Source organism: Nycticebus coucang, chromosome 4 (genome assembly GCF_027406575.1).
Source record: "Nycticebus coucang isolate mNycCou1 chromosome 4, mNycCou1.pri, whole genome shotgun sequence".
NCBI lineage: Eukaryota > Metazoa > Chordata > Mammalia > Primates > Lorisidae > Nycticebus > Nycticebus coucang.
The window spans coordinates 61,798,510-61,812,064 of record NC_069783.1 but is presented as its reverse complement, the minus strand read 5'-3'; the positions used below and the strand labels follow the sequence as shown (position 1 = coordinate 61,812,064).

General features: G+C 38.0%; 1 protein-coding gene across 4 annotated transcripts in view; it reads left to right on the top strand.

Moving 5' to 3' along the window:
- WDPCP (WD repeat containing planar cell polarity effector) overlaps positions 1-13,555 on the top strand; it is a 495,763-nt gene that overhangs the window by 314,302 nt on the left and 167,906 nt on the right. The gene's annotated exons all lie outside the window — the stretch shown is intronic.

The following is a 13,555-nucleotide window of genomic DNA, read 5'->3' as shown; positions in this document are numbered from 1 at the left end:
GCCTAATTGCCATTATGGAAAAGGGAACACTGATCTTACTCCTTCCTGCTGGACAGGGGTGAAGGAAAAAAGGGGGGGCCATTAGGTGCCCCATGGAGGAGGCTGATCCAAGGCTCCATGATAAAATAGAGTTGTGGACCAGAATGGTCATCCCCACCTATAGTCTGATGGCATCAATTCTAGAAGAAATGAATTTAGTTAGCATATTTAAAAGGGAAAGCCCAAAGAGTGAGAGGAGGAGAATGATTACACCAGGTAAATGTAAATAAATTTCAGTAGAATTTGAAGGAAAAGGAACAGCAGTTAAAGACATAAGCTTATCAGTGCCAGGTTGGAAATAAAAAGGCCAACAACTATTTAAAGGATAAGCAATTGTATATGCTTGAAACAAATTATAAAAAGAATTGCTTTTATCTATTTCTCCACTGATAGAACAGTAAAAAACATTATCACTTTCCTTGATGGTTTCTAAATGATAACTTCAAATGATAACCTTCCTTTAGGTTCACAAGTGTAGGTGGACTATAGTTGATTCCCTGCATTGATCGTGTCTGTAAGAAGTGGTATGTTCCAGGGCTTTACTTAGGAATGATGTATCCAGGAATCCATTTCAGTAACTTTAACTGCTATCGGGGGAGACAAAATTACCTGGAAAGGACCCTCCTAACTTGGGGTCAAAGAAGGTGAATTGGTGGGTGGGCTTTGATCATAACTAGATATTCAAGGGAGAAAAGTTCTTGGGCAGTCTTCATCAGCTTGAATGTGAAAAAGTAATTGGGAGATCTTCATTAGCTTGTTGAAACTTAGCCAAGGAAGTAATATATTTTACTAATTTTGTAGTTTCTTGATATAGTAAAAAATCATTAGTTAAAAAAGGTTGCAGCTGTGGCTCAGTGAGTAGTGTGCCGGCCCCTTTTACTGAGGGTGGTGGATTCAAACCCGGCCCCAGCCAAACTGCACCAAAAAATAGCCAGGCATTGTGGTGGGTGTCTGTAATCCCAGCTACTCGGGAGGCTGAGGCAAGAGAATCGCCTAAGCCCAAGAGCTAGAGGTTTCCATGAGCTATGATGCCACAGCACTCTACCGAGGGTGACAAAGTGAGACTCTGTCTCAAAAAAAAAAAAGGGTTGCCCATCAGATGGGCTGCAACTAAGTCTTTAAGGGTAGATTTCTCAATCTAAGGAGAACAGTGGATTGTAACTTAGTCCAGGGAACGTGACTTTCCCGAGATAGTTTTCATAACTGTCCTTTGATTTTATCAGTCATTTTTTTTTTTCTTTCCCAGAGAATTGGGAGCCTCCATAACAGTGTAGATGGTATTCTATACCTAAGGCTTTGGATAGCTCTTTGTAACAGCTGCTTTGAAGGCAGGCCCATCACTTTGCGAACTTCAAGGGAGTCCAAACTTGGGCATGATTTCATGTACTATGGCTTTTACAACATCCTGAGCCTTTTCTGCTTTGCAAGGAAATTCTGCTCAATTGGTAAAAGTGTCCACGAATACCAATAAATATTATGTATCATATACTTTGGGGAGCTACCTGCCAATCTTCACCTAGATATTTACCTTGTCTTTATACCTAGGGAAGCTAGTTGACAGTTTGAAGGCTTCTTTGACATACTTCACAAGTTTTATTATCTGTTTTATGGTTTTAAACAAGTTCTTCCCATCAAAGACATCTTTAGTCATTTGATAGGTATTTTCAATGCCAAAATGAAAAGATTAATGTAAAGTTTTAATTGTTTTTCATTGACTTATGGCTGGTAAAAGCAAAAGTCTACTTTCATTTTGTAACCAGTCTGAGGAGGGTAGTGAACAATCTCTGGCCAGGGCCCATTCTTTCTCCCCTTATGTGTACTGAGGGGTTTGATTCTTCAGTGATCCTTCCCAAATGAGGGTGTCATAATGGAGGGAGGTTCCCTTTTGTGCTGTCGCTTTACCTTCCTTATCACCTTCAGAAATGTCACCTGAAGTTCTTTGGTGTCCCTTACAAAGGATAACTGCCGCTTCTCATGGAGCATGAACTTTTGTAATAACTTGTTTACTTCACGATGATATTTTATGGGAGAGCCATTGGAAGTTAAATATTGTCTCTCTTTCCAAATGGCATCGTGGGCATGTAAAATGAGGGAAGCATATTTTGAGTCAGTATATATATTGACTTGTATCTCCCAGTTCCTAAGGTGTGGGTCTCAACGCTATTAAGCTAGTTGTGCACTGGTTCCTGATAGGAGAGGCCCACTCTCAATTACAGCAACCCACTTTGCAAATTCCTTGTTATATGAAAGAATTCCCATTGGTATATAAATCATGTCAGGATTAGACAGCACTAGAGTGTCTTATAATCCTCTCTGGTTGCACAGGTTTCTGCTAAAATTTGTTGGTAATTATATTCTATTTCCTCATTGGAATCAGGGAGGAAAGTGGCAGGATTTAAAGTGGCACAGGTGCACATCTGTAGCATCAGCCCTTCTAATAATAAAGCTTGATATTTAAGGAGGCAGCTGTCTGACAGCCAAAGATTATCTTTTGAATCTAAAAGTCCAGTGAGGTCATGAATAGGGTAAACAATTAAATATCTTCCCAAAGTTAGCTTAGTTGCCTCCTGGGTCAAGAGGGCCACAGCTGCTACTACTCATAAGCAGTGAGGCCATCCCTTAGACACTGTATCAATTTCCTTACTACAATAAGCTGCGGGCTTTTGAACTGGTCTGTGAGCCTGAGTTAAGGCTCCTAAGGCAATTCCAGCCTATTCTGTAACATACAGATTAAATTGTCTGGCAGAAAGACTCAAAGCAGGGACTTGTAAAAGAGCATTTTTCAACTATTGGAAAGTCTTATCTGCTTCTGGTTCCCATTCCAGGGTGACCAGACCCTCTTTTGGTGCAAACTTTTCATGGAACTAGTGTTTTTTGGAATTTACTTTCTGCAACTTAAGCTAAATTACATGCAATTGAGTTACACCTTTGCAAACTTTTGTTCCTATTAAATGGCCTAACAAAATAGCAGTAGCTATTAAAATATAATAACCATTCAGAGAAGTAAAGGATTCAGATATTTATACTTTTACTGCAATTGGCCTCCATATCCATGATTTTACTTTCTGTGGTAATTTTTAGATATCCACAGTTAACTACAGTCCAAAAATATTAAATGGAAAATTCCAGAAATAATTCATAAGCTTTAAAGTGCATGCTATTCTGAGTAGTGTGATGAAATCTCACAATATCCCATTCTGTCCTGCCCAACACGTGACTCATCTCTTCGTGCAGTGGATGTACATTGTATGCACTACCTGCCCATGAGTCACTTAGTAGCCATCTCAGGCATCAGATGGACTGGTGTAGTATTGCAGTGCTTGTTTTCAAGTAACCTTTTTTTCAGTTAATAATGTCTCCTAGGTGCAAAATAATGTCTCCTAGTGCTGCCAATTCACATATACCAAAGAGAATCCATAAAGTGCTTACTTTAAGTAAAAAAGGTAAAAGTGCTCAACTAAATAAGGAAATAACAAAGTCATATGCTGAGCTTGCTAAGATAGTATGAACAAATCTTCTATCCATGAAATTGTGAAGAAGAAGAAAGAAGTTCTTGCTAATTTTGCTAATGCAAAAGTAAATGGCCACAGTGCATAATAAGTGGTTAAGATGGAAATGGCATTAAATTTGTAGGTGGAAGACAAATAGAATCACGTTCAGATTGACAGCAATCAGGTTTAGTAATAGCCACTATTTCATGAATATGCTAGGTCTCTGAACATATTCCCAGTGGATGGTGGGGGGTAGTTCCTCTCCCTTAACCTCTTCCTTATTTCAATTCCACACTCAGAATGACATCAGCAGAACTGAGTAGGCAGCTCTGTCCTTTGTTTCCCTATAGTTACATCCAAAACTCAGAAACTAACTCACCTAGTCTTCTAGGAGCTCTGGAAATAGTCAGATGTGGTCTGCAGCAACCAAGGTGGCACCCAATCAATAAAAAGCCACCTTAAAAACAGGAAATTTCCTGTCATTTTTACTTGCTCTTACCCAGGTTGCACTATCTTGATCTGGAGGACATGACTGAGTTTCCACTTCCCTCCCTTGAATTAGAGAGAGCAGAGCAAATATCATTTGCAATGTTCTAATCTAACCAGATGCCACCTGAAGGGCTGACCTCTATTTTGCCTAACTTGGATCTCAGGTGGAGAAAAATAGCAGGTACTCCTCATGAAAGATGCAAAGAGCCTACAGACTTGCAGATGCCTGGGTCAAGAAATTACAAGCGAAGAGACATACAGTACACAATCTAAGGTCCTAAGAGGAAGCTAGAATAAGAGTCTATGAGAAAGTGTTCTGCCAGGAACAGGTATATACCAATCTACCTCAAAAGACAAAGAAGCTGAATGGCCAAAGAAGCTGACAAATTCAGTTTCTGAGAAATAAATATTTAATAGAGACTTACAAACAGAAGCTATGTCTTGAGTGGTCACATGATGTAGATCCCTACACCCACCCTCCAGAAAGTATCCTTTATATAGCAAGCTTTTAGGGTAAAGATGTGTAGTTGGACATGTCTTGGACTTTCTTGCCAAAACTTGTGTGATTGCTCCCAAACTGGGGATTGCTGTACTACAGGCATTTTAAAGACCTTACTTTAGTATGCAGGAGTTAAATATTGGTCATCATGACAGTTTCATTCAAGATAGTGTCACTATTGCCATGCAACAGGCTATTTTCCTACAGAAATAAAGACATTCAAAAGTAGCCATGTATATAGGGGAATTGAGAAAGCCACACACAGACACAAGAAAGACTACATTATCAGAAAAGACCTGAGGAGAAAATAAACTTTTACGTCAGGCCAATCCCTAGTTTTAGAGCAAGCCTAGCTATTGGTGGGACTGTCCCAGCACAGAGCCAGTAGGCAAAGACTGGGAAAAATGGCTTTTTCAAGTGCTCAATATCTCTTCTCTCTCTCTCTGTCTCTCTCTCTCTTTCACACACACACACACACACACACACACACACACACACACACACACACACGGCATACAAAGAAACAGGAAAACATGTCCTATTCAAAGCAACAAAATTAATCAGGAGAGACTGTCCCTGAGAAAGCAAGGCCAACTTAATGGCTTAAAACAACTGTCTTTAATATGCTCAAAGAGCTAAAAGGAAAACATACAAAGAACTGAAGAACATCAAGAAAACAACATGTGAAAAAAATGAGAGTATCAACAAAGAGAAATTATAAAAAAGAACTAAACAAATTCTGGAGCAAATGAAAATATAATAACTAAATTTAAAAATTCACTAGGGAGGTATTACAGTACATTTGAGAGGGCATAAGAATCAATCAACTCTAAGATACTTGAAATTACCAAGTCTGAGGACCAATACAGATTAAGAAAAATGAATAGAACATAAAGGACTTGCAGAACACCATCAAGTATTCCAATGTACTTATTATGAAAATTCCAGAAAGAATGGGACAGAAAGATTATCTGAAGAAATAAGGGCCCAAACCCTCCCAAATTGTAGGAAAGACATGAATCTACAAATCCAAGAAACTTAATGAACTTCAAGTAGAATTAACCCAAACATTTTACCCAAATTGTTGAAAGTCAAAGAAAGAAGCTACTCATCAGATATGAGGAATTTTCAGTAAGATTATGAGCTGATTTCAGGAGAAACTTTGGAGACAAGAAGACTGTAGGATGGTATAATTAAAGTGCTAAAAGAAAAAAAGTCAACCAAGAAGTTTATAAACAGCAAGACTGTCTGTCAAAAATAAGGGTATTCTCAGATATACAAAAGTTGAAGGCTATTATTACCACCAGACCTTTGCTACAAATGAGGATGGTAGGTAGAAACTCAAAGTATCTCCAGTATAAGTAAATACATGGTCAAATATAAAAACCAGTATTTATTTACATATAACATCCTAAAGTTATAACAGTATAATTTGAATTGACACAAGTTAACTTTTTTAAATGCATTTAAAAAGCTGTATTCTTCAGTTTTGTCCCTGTCCTTCTACTTTGTTACTCATTGCATCTTCATACATTGTGTATGTACTAAATAAGTTTATATTTTTTAGGCATTTGTATTTATAACTTTAGGATGTTATACGTAATCCCCATGACAACCACAAAAAATCACAAGGAAATGAGAAGGAAATCAAGCTATGTCACTACAAAAAAATGCCTCTTTGTTAACCTAGTAATTGTCTTGTAAAAAATTCTATTCTTGAAAAAAGCAAGGACACAAGCTTTTGGCTATCACAACAAGGTTATGCATATGGGTGCCTGCTGCATTAGTACATTCCAGCTCAGTTACTGTATCCTTAGCATCCTTAATTTCTATAGTGGCTATCTTACTTGGAGCAATAACACCAAAACAGATGTTTTATCAGCATTATAGACTTATTCTGGTACCAGATTTTCATCAGCAATGACCCTGGAAAACTCATCAATGAATTTCTCAGCTACTCCAAGATCAACAGATGCTTTATCAGGCCAGGCACTGTGTCTCACACCTATAATTCTAGCACTCTAAGAGGCTGAAGTGAGTGGACTGCTTGAGCTCAGGAGTTCGAGACCAGCCTGAGCAAAAGTGAGACCCCATCTCCACTAAGAATAGAAAAACCTAAGGCAAGAGATTGCTTGACCCCAAGAATTGAAGGTTGCTTTGAGCTATGATGTGAAGGCACTCTACACAGGGCGACAGATGGAGGCTGTGTCTCAAAAAAAAAACAAAACCCAGATGCTTCATCACTATGAATCTTTAAATATCTTTTCTTAAATTTCTGCGACTAGCCTATTGAATATTCACATACTCTTAAATTATCGGTTCATCGTGGTCTTTGCTTGTTTCATGATTAGCATACCATTAAGTAGCATGTATTTGTTGTAACACTGATGGATCCACTCTTTCATTACATGATCAAGATACTCATTTTTAGTTTAATGTAGTTTTTTCCTATTTTTCATTAACTTCTGTTCATCACTTTTAACATAGAACTTCACAATTTATCCTTCTGTTTCTTTAGGTCTTATAGTTTTTATGTCAACACCATAGTCTTCTGTAAGACATTTCACACTCACATCACTGTCCTTTTTACACAAACTTAACTTTCTGTTTTTTCTTATCACGATTACCCATATAGGGTTATTTGACATGGGCCTTTTTGACATTTTCATCAAAAATGTCACAGAGCAGAGAATAAACAAAAAATACAGTGAGCAATGCATATAGGTCTTCGTCCCATGTGAAGCATTATGGGGAACCTGCTAATGGTGCATCTGGCCAGCACCTGTGCCATTTTATTATCCTTTTTAGGCATGCTTGTGGGATAGTTGGGGCATGTGCAAAAAGACATTACAGCTGAAGGGAGCTGAGAGAGTCTTTTTTTCTTAGGGACATTGAATAAACCATGTTGTGCACTTTTTCATGACCCATCACAAGAGATTAAGTGTAGAATTTTCCACTTATGGCATTATGTCAGCACTCAGAAAGCTTCAGATTATGGAGCATTTCAGATTCTGGATTTTCAGATTAGGGATGCTCAACCTGTACTTTAAATGTAATGGATTAAACGCCTATGTCAACTTTGTACTGAAAAGAGGTTTCAGGTAGCACTTGGCCTATGAGTTTATGTGGATAAGGATATCCTAAGTGGCAGATACCCATCTCAAAATAGCTTAAATAAAAATAGGAATATATCATTAGTATCATAGGATATATGCTACTACCAAAGGTAGAAATGTATCTGTACCGCAGAAATAGTTGGAACTAGAAACTTAGAAGTTGTTTGGACTTGTTTCAATATCTTCTCTCCTAGAGACCATATTTCTCTTCTCAGGTTTTTAAGGCAGGAAGTATGTTTACCTGTGGAAACCAAACTTTACATACTTCAATTTAGAAATGCAAAGGGAAAAATTATTGCTTTCTCAGTTCTCATTCCAAAATTTCCAGGGAAGGACTCTGTTCCAGGATGGTTTCATTCAAAATCACTAAATGGGTCAATCAACTATAGCCAGAAGCATAGGTCACACAGCTCTTTAAAAAAAAAAAAAAAAAAGCCCCCACAATAATGCCATGATTGGGACAAGAGGGATGATACTTCTTAAGGCAATATACTAGGTGGATAATCTCATATACATCTTCAGAGATTAGGGAATGGAAAGAATCAAATATGTCTCCATATTATAGGCCACCAGTGTCTTCTTTGGGAGAAAGTAAATTAATGTATGTAAGGTTATAAGAATATAAGTTGTCCCACAGGTATGTGAAAATCTAAGACAAGAGGGATCAGCACTTTACAATAGGATTTGAGTGGAAGAAATTTCTAAGGAAGTAAATAAATAATAAGAAATAAAGAGTACACCTTGGGTAAAAAAACACCTAGAGCTGTTCACCGTCTATTCACTCTTCATTCCTACCCAGCTGCTAGAAAATTATTCTGCCAAAACAGTTTTCATTAACTTAGGGTGATCCCTCCTCCCACAATGACATTGAAATAAGTAGATATTTTTAAGTCCTCAAATTTAATGACTTTTTTTTTTTTTTTTTTTGAGACAGAGTCTCATGCCCTCGGTAGAGTACTGTGGCATCACAGCTCACAGCAACCTCCAGCTCTTGGGCTTAAATGATTCTCTTGCCTCAGTCTCCCAAGTAGCTGGGACTTACAGGTGCTGGCCACAATGCCCGGCCATTGCTTTGTTGTAATTGTCATTGTTGTTTAGCAGGTCCAGGCTGGGTTCAAACCCACCAGCCCCGGTGCATGTGGCCAGTGCCCTAACCACTGAGCTAAGGGCACTGAGCCTTTAATGACCTTTTTAACATATTTTAGAAATTGTTAACTACTCCCACCTTGTTAAAATTGTCTTCTCTTGATTTCTATGACATCGTTATTTCATGATTTACTCACTAACTACTTTTATAACCATTCCTTCTCAGTTTCCTTTGATAGTCAGTCTTTCTCTTTCAAGCCTCTAAATGTTCCTCCAAATTTGGCCCTGGATCCCTTTCATCTACTACTCTATATTCTCTCCTTATGCAATATCATCCATGCCTATATACATGCTAATATCTCCCAAAGTTAGCAGTTCTGATTTCCCTTCTGGATTCCAGACCTATCTAGTCTATTAAGAGCCCAAACATAGTCTATCACTAGGATTCCCTTCTTAATGAATGATACTGCCATTCATACAACTGCATATATCAGAAATGCTACATATAAAGGCTGTCAACACTGTTTCTAATTTTCTCTACTTACGAGTACATTAGTCATATTACATTATGACTCACCACAATGACTTCCTTTTAATTAATTACATCTTGTGAGACTTATCTTAGGCTGAGCGTAGTGGCTCACACTGGTCGTCCTAGCACTTTAGGAGGCCAAGGTGGGAGGATCATTTAAGGCCAGGATTTTGAGGCCAAACCTCTTTTCTTGTGGATTAGTTGGTTGTTTGCTTTAGTTGTTGTGTCCTTAGCTGTGCAGAAGCTTTATAGTATGATTAGGTCCCATTTATTTATTTTTGGTATTGCTGCAATTGCCAAAGGAGTCTTCATAAAATCTTTTAACAGGTCAAGATCGTCAAGAGTTTAACCCAAAATTTTTTATCGTTTCCTGTCTTACATTTAAATCTTTTATCCAGTGAGAGTCAATTTTTCCAAGTGGTGAGAGGTACAGGTCTAGTTTCAGTTTTCTACCAGTTCTGACAGCATCATTTATTAAATAAGGATTCTTTTCCCTGGTGTATGCTTTTCTTTGGTTTACTGAAGATCAGATGGCAATATATGATGGTGTGATGTGGCTGGTTTCCTCTCTAGGTTCTCTTTTCTATTCCATACATCTGAATCTCTATTTTTGTGCTAGGACCATGCTGTTTTCATCACAGTAGACTTGTAGTATAACCTGAAGTCTGATGACGTGATGCCTCTAGATTTGTTTTTATTTCTTAGAATTGCATTGGCTATTTGGCATTTTTTTCAAGTTCCATGTGAAATGAAGTACTATTTTTTCAAGTTCTTCAAAGTATGATGTTGGTACTTTGATGGGGATTGCATTAAAATCTGTAGATTGCTTTGGGCAGCATGGACATTTTAACAACGTTGATCTTTCCTAGCCTAGACAAAATTTCGGGAAAAACTCTTGACGATATTGGCCTGGTAAAAGATTTTATGAAGAAGACTCCTTTGGCATTTGCAGCAACACCAAAAATAAATAAATGGGACTTAACATGCTATAAAGCTTCTGCACAGCTAAGGACACAACAACTAAAGCAAACAAACAACTTTAGGAACGGGAGAAGACTTTTTCATACTACCAATCTGACAAAGGACTAATAACTAGAATCTACAGAGAACTCAAACTAATCCACAAGAAAAGAGCAAACAATCCCATTTACAAGTGGGAAAGAGACATGAACAGAACTTTCCTTGAAGCAGACAGATTGCCAATAAACATCGTCCTAGTCATCAAAGAAATGCAAATAAAAACCACCTTGAAATATCACCTAACCCCAGTGAGAATAGCTTATATCACAAAGTCCCTAAGCTGCAGATGGTGGCATGGTTGTGGAGAGAAGGGAACACTTTTACACTGCTCAGGGGATTGCAAACTAATACAGCCTCTTTGGAAAGAGGTATGGAGAATCCTCAAAGAGCTAAAAATAGACCTTCCATTTGATCTCCATCCCATTTGATCCCACATCCCTTAAGAAAAAAAATCATTTTACCATAAGGACATTTTCAGTAGAATATTTATTTACAGCTCAAATCATAATTGCCAAGATGTGGGATCAACCTCAACCCAAGTGCCCATAGTATACCATATGTATACCATGGAATACTATTCAGCCATAAAGAAAGATGGAGACTTTACATCTTTTGTATTAACCTGGAGGGATGGAGTTGAAGAACATTCTCCTTCATAAAGACAAGAATGGAGAAGCAAGTATCCATTGTACTCAATACTAATATGAAACCAGTAGATAAATAACTACACACCTACACAAGAGAAAAACACAATTAAATTCAAGTGGAGAGGGAGACACAAGCAGAGAGGAGGATTGGTGAGTTCTCACCTATTAGGCACAATGTAAGGGTATACAGCACACCCCTGAAGCAGAGGGCTCAACTACAACTTGGACTGTACTTAACAAACACAAACAATGTAACCAAATTGTACACTAATATTAATATGAAATATTTTACAAAATCAAAATATAGTATATATTTGTAGTAATAAACTTTCTTAAGTGGTAAGATATAACAAATATAATGGACTTTTGTGGGTTCTTCTTGGTCACACTATAATTTCTTACCTGTTTTAGTATTTTTTATTAAACATGGCACCTAATAAATCATTTATGTCAGGAAAGTAGTAAAAATGAGCATCCAGTAAGATTTTTATTTAAAGACGGCTATATTTTTATAATTGTGTCATTTCTAGTGTAAGCCTAAGAAGTCTGATTAACATCTATTTGTAGTGTAATACAAAGTGTAAAGTAAAATCATAGGGTTGTATTTTCATGCTTGGCCAGGGTTAACTGAGCTTCATTGGTGGTGCACCAGTGGTGGTACAATGCCAATGATATATCAGTTATAGAATAATATAAGCTGCTATAAAACAAGAGACCACAAACCCCATTTTCTTTTTGCAATTAACAGTTCTGGGACTTGGTCCAAGATTTGCTTGTACTAGAGTATCAGGCCTTATCAATGGTATTGCTTTGTCATCTCTAGGTTAATAGCTTTCATCTACATTTGTATTCTAGCTTACAGGAAATAGAAAAAGGTAGGAGGACATACTTTTTTCTTGTTTAGGCTACAACTCAAGATTACATCACTTCTGTTCATATCCTATTAGAAAGAAGCTGGTCATAAGGCTACCCTAACCGTAAGAATGTCTGGGAAATACCTTTCATGGATGATCATACACCCAACATAACACTTGATACTATAAAAGCAAAAGCGATTTGCGAGACAGCTAGCAATTGATCTTTTATAATGATCAAAGAATAGTTATTTAGAAAAAAAAGAAAAAGATGAAACAACTTATATAATCCTTACATGCAGAAAACTCAATATATATTTTAAAACCCTATTCAAGGGCAGCACCTGTGGCTCAAGGAGTAGGGTGCCAGCCCCATATACCATGGGGGGCCAAGGTGGGTTCAAGCCTGGCCCCAGTCAAAACTGCAAAAAAAATTAAAAAAAAAATCATAAAACCCTATTCAAATATATCCCAGCTGCACTTAATGTGTATAAAGATAACAAAGATCATATTATTACCCAGTGATAACTGATAAAATTAGTGTATTTACATTTTCCTATGCATATGTTTTAAAAATTGTATTTTCTGGAGGGAGAGAGCAAGATGGCGACTGAGTAATAGCTTCCTTGCATCTGGGCACTGTGAGTCTGGGGAGTTAGGACTCCAGGCATCTCTGGCTGGTGGGATCTGCCTATAATCATCCCTGTGAGGATACAGGGAGTCAGCGAGAGACTTCTGGACCCCAAGAGGAGGACTAAAACAGTGGAAAACCGGCAAGTGGTCGCATGTGTTCAATCAGTCTAAACCCGCCGGCAACCTGTAAATTCAGTAGCAGCGAGACTGCAAACCGGAAAGGCCTTACCTGTGAACTGTTTTGGTGTCTTTGGACTTGGCACTCAGTTGAACTGCCTTGGGGAGAGCCTGAGCGGGAGTGCGGAGAACTTTGGCCATTGTCTAGGGCCCCGCCGCTGAGCCAGATGGAGCTAATAGTGTTTGGCTGTGGGCCACAGGGAGCCACTGTGAGTGATCTGCCCCGGCAAGCTCCGCCCTCAGGGTCACAGAGCAAGAATCGGGTGGGAGCTGGTAACCTAGCGACTGAGTAGCCTAAGGGTGGGGTCTGAGCTGCCTTACAGCCCTAACCCTCAGGGGCAGGGTGAGACCAGTTTTGGCACACTGGGTAAGTGGATAGCCACTTCAGCAGTGATTCCAGCGACAAGCACTTTCCTGGGAAATCTTCTGCTCAGCAAGTTTACAAGTTCAAAGTGCCTTTTAAGAGGGATGAAGAGAGATTTAGGGTGTCTATCCATTGGGGTTTGAAAAATCAGCAGCCTCCAGTCGTATCAGCACTGTGATTAACATCTCATACCCCAGAAGACCACGTGTTGCCCAGACAATATTCAGCAACATGTATATACTGCTTTGTTTTTGGTTGTGTTTTTTTTTGTTTAGTTGTTTTTTTGTTTATTTTGATGTTGTTTTGTTTTTTAATTTCAACCTTTTCTGTACAGATTTTTTCTTTCTCAATTTTTCTAGTTCATTTTTTTTTTTTGAAATTTGACAGAATTTTTATTTCACAGTAATCCAATATTATTCATAAAAGGGACCAGGCAGTTGAAAATGGATGACATTGGAGTAACTGTTAACTAGATTGTATAATAATGTCTTCACGGTTAGCTATAAATAGCAGAAGACTATAAAATGGTGCTCTGTCGTTTTGACATAAGTATAGCTGCAAGTTGGGTCCAGGTTACCACAAGATGTGCACAGCATAGAATTAACAAA